This window comes from Schistocerca nitens, chromosome 9, assembly GCF_023898315.1.
Source record: "Schistocerca nitens isolate TAMUIC-IGC-003100 chromosome 9, iqSchNite1.1, whole genome shotgun sequence".
Taxonomy (NCBI): Eukaryota; Metazoa; Arthropoda; class Insecta; order Orthoptera; family Acrididae; genus Schistocerca; species Schistocerca nitens.
The window spans coordinates 462,830,658-462,837,669 of record NC_064622.1 but is presented as its reverse complement, the minus strand read 5'-3'; the positions used below and the strand labels follow the sequence as shown (position 1 = coordinate 462,837,669).

At 37.9% G+C, this 7,012-nt stretch overlaps 1 pseudogene; it reads right to left on the bottom strand.

Annotated features, from left to right (window-relative positions):
• Nucleotides 1-5,484: 5,484 nt before the first annotated feature.
• Nucleotides 5,485-5,603, bottom strand: LOC126204527 (5S ribosomal RNA; annotated as a pseudogene).
• Nucleotides 5,604-7,012: the final 1,409 nt, after the last annotated feature.

The following is a 7,012-nucleotide window of genomic DNA, read 5'->3' as shown; positions in this document are numbered from 1 at the left end:
AGCTGCCGCCTACAGAGCTCGCTTGTGCTCAACGGTGGAGTCCTCGCTGCACTAGGTCACTCCAGGTACTGGAGCAAATACAATATCTGACTGTTACCGATTCTGCCAGCTGATGACTTTTCACAGGTTATGAGGAGCAAACAAAATATGTTCTTTATTATAATTATGCTAAAATGGTCAGACAGTAGCTGCTATAAACAATGAGACATAGATTTTGTTTTACATTCAATTTTATAGGAAACTTTGTACAATACATTAAATTTCTTGTGTGAAATGCTTTTGGTCAGTATATTTAATTTCCAAGTTATTTTTCAAAAATGTGTCATTTTTATTCAACTTGCTGACCAATTTTTTTGCCTGTTTTTAAAAGAGCATCATTTTTATTAAATCTGCATACCAAAATGATAAATTTTGCCAGATCTGCATAGAAAGGTAATTCTTTACGGGAAGGGGCCAACAAGGGCTGGTTCGAGATCATTTTTTCACATAAGTGACTCATCATTGGCGTCCTCACCTTCTTCCTTTTCCTTCGTTCACTTTCACCTGTGTCAATTTTCACTACTAATTCTAACACACCATGTGTACAAATCTCTCAGCTTGTTGCCCCCAATGGCTGCTATTAATTGTGGTAAGTCGTGTATGGTAAAACTACAGTTGCGGCTCCTCTGGCGCCCTTCTCAGTTTGGCGCCCCAAGGGGCGGATTGCGTCACTTGGGCCTTAAGCCAGCGTTGGGGGCAACCTCGGCAGTTCCACCAGATGTGCAGAATCACCTCATTATTGTTGGGTACCATCAGATGTGATGTAATACCAGTCCCTCCGTTACCAGTGTTTTCCTTCTTTTTTCTTTCATATTGCTCCACTTGCTGTCTCTTTGACATCGGTGGACCGAAGTGTGTGCTAGCATCGCATCTTCTTTAATGCTGCTATGACGCTGTTATCATCCGCGTTAAGTTAGTACCACTTCTGTCACGCCAAGTACATCAATAACTTGTAGACTAAAAAATCTGTTCATGGATTACGCCGACTGCTGCGTACGAGGCAAAACGAGGAGAATCTACGATTGTGGGGGATGCGATCGGCATGCCGCCAATTGCCGATAAATTAAACCTGCCGCTGCTTCTTTGTTCGGGCAACCCCTCATTTTGCCTCACAAGGGCTGAGTGGGCCCCATATCAAACCTCCCTAATTCAACAAAAATCTGAGGAGTTATAGTAAATTGAACCCAGGCCTCTCGCACGTCAGGCAGAGATGTTAATCATTTTTTTCTGAAAATGTATTTAAAAATTTTAACATTCCACAAACACATCACAATAACAGAAAACAAAATCAGTTTATGAACTGTTGTGCACATTGTAACACATTTACATTTGAGTCTTACGCACGGAAAATTGTTGTGGTACACTTTTCTACTTGTTCTGCATATAGCAGTCAATCAACACATTTCCTTTGTAGCATCGTGTTTCTTTGTTTGTAATGTCTCGTCTGCACTGTGCCACTGAGATATCTCAGACACTTTAACTGCTAGTCGTCCAACACCCCTATGTGCACTGGAGAGTTCTTCTCTAGGATCATCTATGTTGTATCCTGCCTACTCGCCAAATATTGGGTGCCTAGGACATCTGCTTTCTCAGATCGCTAGACAACAAATCAAGCAAATCATATTAATGAGTTTTTATTACAATAAGGTAAATGTGTCACAAGCAAAAGTTGACAGACAAAATAGGAAATCTCTTCAGTATAAACAATTCCTAATACAAGTGAATAATGCAGTTGATACTTCTATTCAGGTGCTGGTCTCAACGCTTGTGTAGAACTCCTAGAACTGGGGCGTGACCAGTCGGCGTGGCTCTTATGTTCTCTTCGCCTAGAGGTGGCTGCTGTTGCATTGTCATCCTAGAGAAGAGTGGATCATTGTGACTAGACTCTAGCGACAGCGAAAGATGGGAAGTGACGTAGGTCACAGAAGATACCCCATCCAGTTGTAGGCACTGTAGGTATTACCCCTGAAGATAAAATTTTTGGCTTGCAGACAGGTCTGTATTTGTTGTTGTTTTTGTGAAGATTCGAGATGCTGCATTGAATTGTTGCAAAATTGTTGGAGACAGAATAGGAAACGTAGTATACATTGACATTGTGAGGAATATCGTATTTTTCCATAGAATATAAATGTATATGATTCATTTCATTCTGTGACATATGTATTAAAACTGTGGATTTAGTTTCACAGCTGTGTGCGTATGAAAGGGTACACAGGTGTGCTGTATGCAACTTAATACTATTATATTACTATTGGAAGGCATTTTAAAGGTAATTTTCATTTCAACATTTTGAGCACTTACGTAACGGAGTTCTAGAACTTTATTTTCAGCAACTGAAGCATTTATCGATGAAACTTGCTAAATGTAAAAGGAGACTTGTAGCAAAACTAGAGGTACTTTTGTGAATCTGCATTTGCAAAACAAGATGCTGAAATGGAAGGTAAGAGTATTTATGAATGTCTCAGCTGATATTAAGAAAATGCATAAATCAAATCCTTGTCTACCAAATTCACTCTTCATTATTGTCCTATTTGTGGGCAAGAGCAGTGAGAAATATTTCTAAGTGAAAAGCAGGTATACTGACCTTTTTGGGTAGTATGAAAAACAAACAAACAAACACACACACACACTCTCTCTCTCTCTCTCTCTCTCTCTCTCTCTCTCTCTCTCTCTCTCTGAACAAAGGTTCCAACAGTAGATAAGCTTCATTCTAGAGAACTGAGTTCTGTTTTCTTGCCATTTGGCAATCATCCCAATACTATTTACTACCTGAGGTGAACGTAAGGTTATTTCCACAGGACCGTGTGCTGATGCTGCTGTTGGTGGTGGTAGTTGTCTTTCTGTATTGGATCACACTTTAGATAGTGCTTGTACCACAACTGCTACATTGCACAGAAGTAAGTACTCTCTCTTGAAGCAAGGCTACATTTAAAGTGGTCATACGACCAAATAATCTGGTACCTGTTATTCGTTCTAGAATGTTACTGGTGTCCTATCTTAATAACTTTGGCAATAGTGTTCCTCTTATAACTTCTTATTGGCACAAGACCGCTGTAAGTTCATGCCTGTAGGCTCAGCTACAGATGATGCTACCCATTGAGGTTCTGTTATGTGTGGAGTAGCCTCCATCCAATGCAAACATTTGCTTTGGAATAACTAATATGGATGAGTATGATGTGAATGTACTGGGTCAAGTGAAAGTTTCAATTAACACCCATCTGCTTTGACCTGTGATGTGGTGTGGTGTGTGACTTCTTGGTGAGCTTGGTGTTTTTGAGATTGATTGTGTGTGTAGGTGGTGTGTTGTAGTATTTGGTGGTGCTCTCTTGTGCTGGATGTTTGTTAGTGAGTCATTTGATGTGAGTTTGAGATTTAATGTTGTTTTTCGTTTTTCTTCAGTTGTGAATAAGATACAGAAATTCACGGGTAATCCATTGCTCGTTGCAATGGGCAAAGATACAGTGCCTGTGGTGGAAGTTCCTGCCTACAATTACTGTGACTAATTGTGGATGGCTTTGTTCTGTTAGTGTGTGTCAACAATATTTCCAAATGTCAAAAGATGGCGAGAGTATAAACAGTTCTACGAATGCTCAGGAGGAGCGCAAATATAAACCAAATGACATTTTATTTCCCATGATGATACGAAAGAGACACACAAACTGGATAGTTACTGTAGTCAAAACAGTAACTACAATATATGAGAGACTAGAAGCTGATCTCGGTGCTTTTAAAAGTTCGATGTACATAATAGCACAACTCCAGAAATCCCATCCTTTGACTATAAAACCTTAGACATAATTTTTTTAGCATTTAATTAATCATATGTATTTTCTGTTCCATGTACTATGTATTACAAGTATGATTGCAAGAGTTGAAGAAGATTAAGCAATTCAGTCATGACGCTTGATACACTGATGCATCATGACAGAAGAAACAGACTATGATATTACAGTCAGTGACAGTGCAGAGCAACACATCGCTAATTCATGTTCTAAAGTACGACATGTACCAGACTTCTGCATACAAACTCGAGTGAAGATACGTCATTCCCAATTGTAAATATTTTCTGTGTTCTTGTTATTTCATGATTCTCAGCATACAACCAACAATAAGCACTCTGAACTATGAAATGAACTACTAATGAAAATCTCTGTGCCCGTGAGACAATAATTGTCATGTAAATATGTTCTTTGTTTATCGATGTCTACTTGACGAAAAGTTTTTCTGATTTTTTTGATATATTATTTGCATTATGATATATTACCTGTTAAATGTATTCATTCTCTTAGATGTATTGTAAACATTAGAAGTGAAACACATCATAATACTTGCAAAATTGAAACCTGACAGTTCATAAAAGAAACTGTTGTGCTGCAAACTGTAGCTTAGGAATTCTGCTTTTGAGAAGGCCTCATCAATTGAACTGAATCCCCCCTATCACATAGTGCTCACACACAATGAAACCCCCATCATTTCCACTGTACCCACCCATACAATACTATCTGTACAGGTATGGAACAATACTTTACTCTTAACACTCTGCTTCCACATTCAGCTTGGCCACACGTAACCAAACTGTCTCCTAGCCGCCCTAACCTAATCCTCTGGTTACATTGCAGATTAGTCATGGTTACATTGCAGATTAGTCATCACAACAAAATGCCTATTCAGTCTTGTTATGTCAATGTTCATTTAGGGAGATAAAGTAGGTGTTTACTCAACCTGAAAATTAATTTGCATAAGAATATAGCATTTGAAATGGAGTGTTACAGAATAATGGTGAAGATTAGGGTATACTGGATAACTAAATAGGTGGTACGGAATAAATTTGGTAAGAAGAGAAATTAATGGCATGACTAAAAAATGGGACTGACTGTTACGACACATCAAGGGATTGTCAAGTCAATTTGGTACTGGAGGGAAGCGGATGGGGTAAAAATTACAGAGGCGCACCTAGGTTTAACTACTGTTAAGTCGGTTAAAATTGATTGAAATTGTGCCTTATAACAAAATGTATCCAAGTTTCCTGAGTAAATTAGTTAGAGTTACAGCCAATGCTTTTAACTGTGATATCCTCATGGATTTGTGCATCAGTCCAAATTGTCAAGATTGTTTCTAAAGAGTATATATCATTCTTGTTTTCAGTTAACTAGTCTCAGTTCCAATATTTACTATCAACAAACATTTGATATAATAGTCAGTGGATGTAGACCCATTTATAACATGGTTCCAGCATGTTCAAGAAAGTATTAAAAAAAGAAAACACTATCCGAACATCCCTTAAAGGTCCATGTCACTACGAAGTAGCATCAAATCGAAAGACTTGCACCAGGCGAGCGGTCTACCCGACGGGAGGCCCTCGTCACACGACATTTCATTTCATTTCACTACTTCTCAGTCAAGCAGATTCTCAATACGAGTCACAAGGGCTGAGTGCACCTCGGTTGCCAACAGCACTCGGCACACCCAGATGGTGACCCATCCAAGTGCTAGCCGAGCCCAACAGCTCTTAACATCAGTGATCTTACAGGAACTGGTGTTACCACTGCAGCAAGGCTATTGGCCAGGAAAAATATTGGTTTCATTTTTTATTGTGTTCTGACCAAAGGAAACTAGGGTGCAATTGTCTTGCACATGTTCCTTGGTGTATTACATAACTCTCACACTTCTGCATGTTTACACAAAACACATTAAATACAAAATAATTTTTATTCATAATGGACTCCAAATATTTAGGTTTTCTGTGTTTTCACTCCTAGCAGATTTGCATGCTCGCAATATTTTTTTATTTGTGTTAAAAAATCATTGATTAAAAAATTGGCTATTTAGAAATTGCTTTCCCATGAATAAAGAGTATTAGATATGTATTTCAACACAGGAAGCAATCTGTACAGGATACTCCCTCAAGACAAAATTCACATCCTTCGGCAGTACTTTTTGTCAGTGGTGTTACTAATGCAATATACCTTATGCCCTTGGTCCCTGCAAATCAAGTTGAACCTGGAATATTAGACAATGAATGCCAGTGTAATAAAATCTCAATCAATACTGTAATGTTTAATACAATTACAATTCCACATTTTGCTTGTCTTTACTGTCGGTGCATTTCCTTTGCCACAACTGAATAATAAATCCGTAAAAATGTAATTGTAAAGATCACAGTACAGTGTGTAGATATACTATCAATACTGTACAAATTACAGTGAGTACTGTTATTAGCTAACAAGAATAGACACTATGTTAACCATTGTTGATTGGCATGCCTATGACTTTAATGTAGAATAGAGGCAAATGCTTCAGAGGATGGGGCATTAATACAAAGAAAAATCCTTATATACACCCCAAAATAAGAGTTTAAAACTGTATCAGCATAATGGTTACAAAGGATGAAACTCAAGAAATGTACAAAGGACTGTTCTTCACTTGTTGATAAGAAAAATAAAACTACCTTAAATTCACACATCTTAAGTTGTTAATTTTACAACATTACTTACCATCCCACGATTGGAATACAGTCATTTTTTGAGCACTGCCATAACATACTCTTCCTGCCCATGTATCTTAAATAAGCCAAAAATTTGTAGTCATTCTTGAAGCACTTAATGATGTCTTCTTCTGTATTTTATGCACATTCCTCAAGCATGCAACATCAGTATTTGGGCACAGTCTGACAGTATTGAGACAATACACAGTAGCTGAAGTGGATGGGGTAACTTCTGTGAACGATGTTACTTCCCATGTTTTGGTGTGGGTACAGTCTTGTGTTGATTTTATAAAGTTCTGTCATATTATAGTTAAAATAAGACACCTCTTTAAATTACATATTTCTAGTTCATTAATGAAGTTACTATAGATGAACATGGATTCGACCTATTTTCAGTGAGAATCGTCACACTTGTTGACGTACTTCATTGAGAATTGTGTATAATTTCGTTGTGAGGAGCATACAATCTGCTCAGTTGGAAGCAGCCTG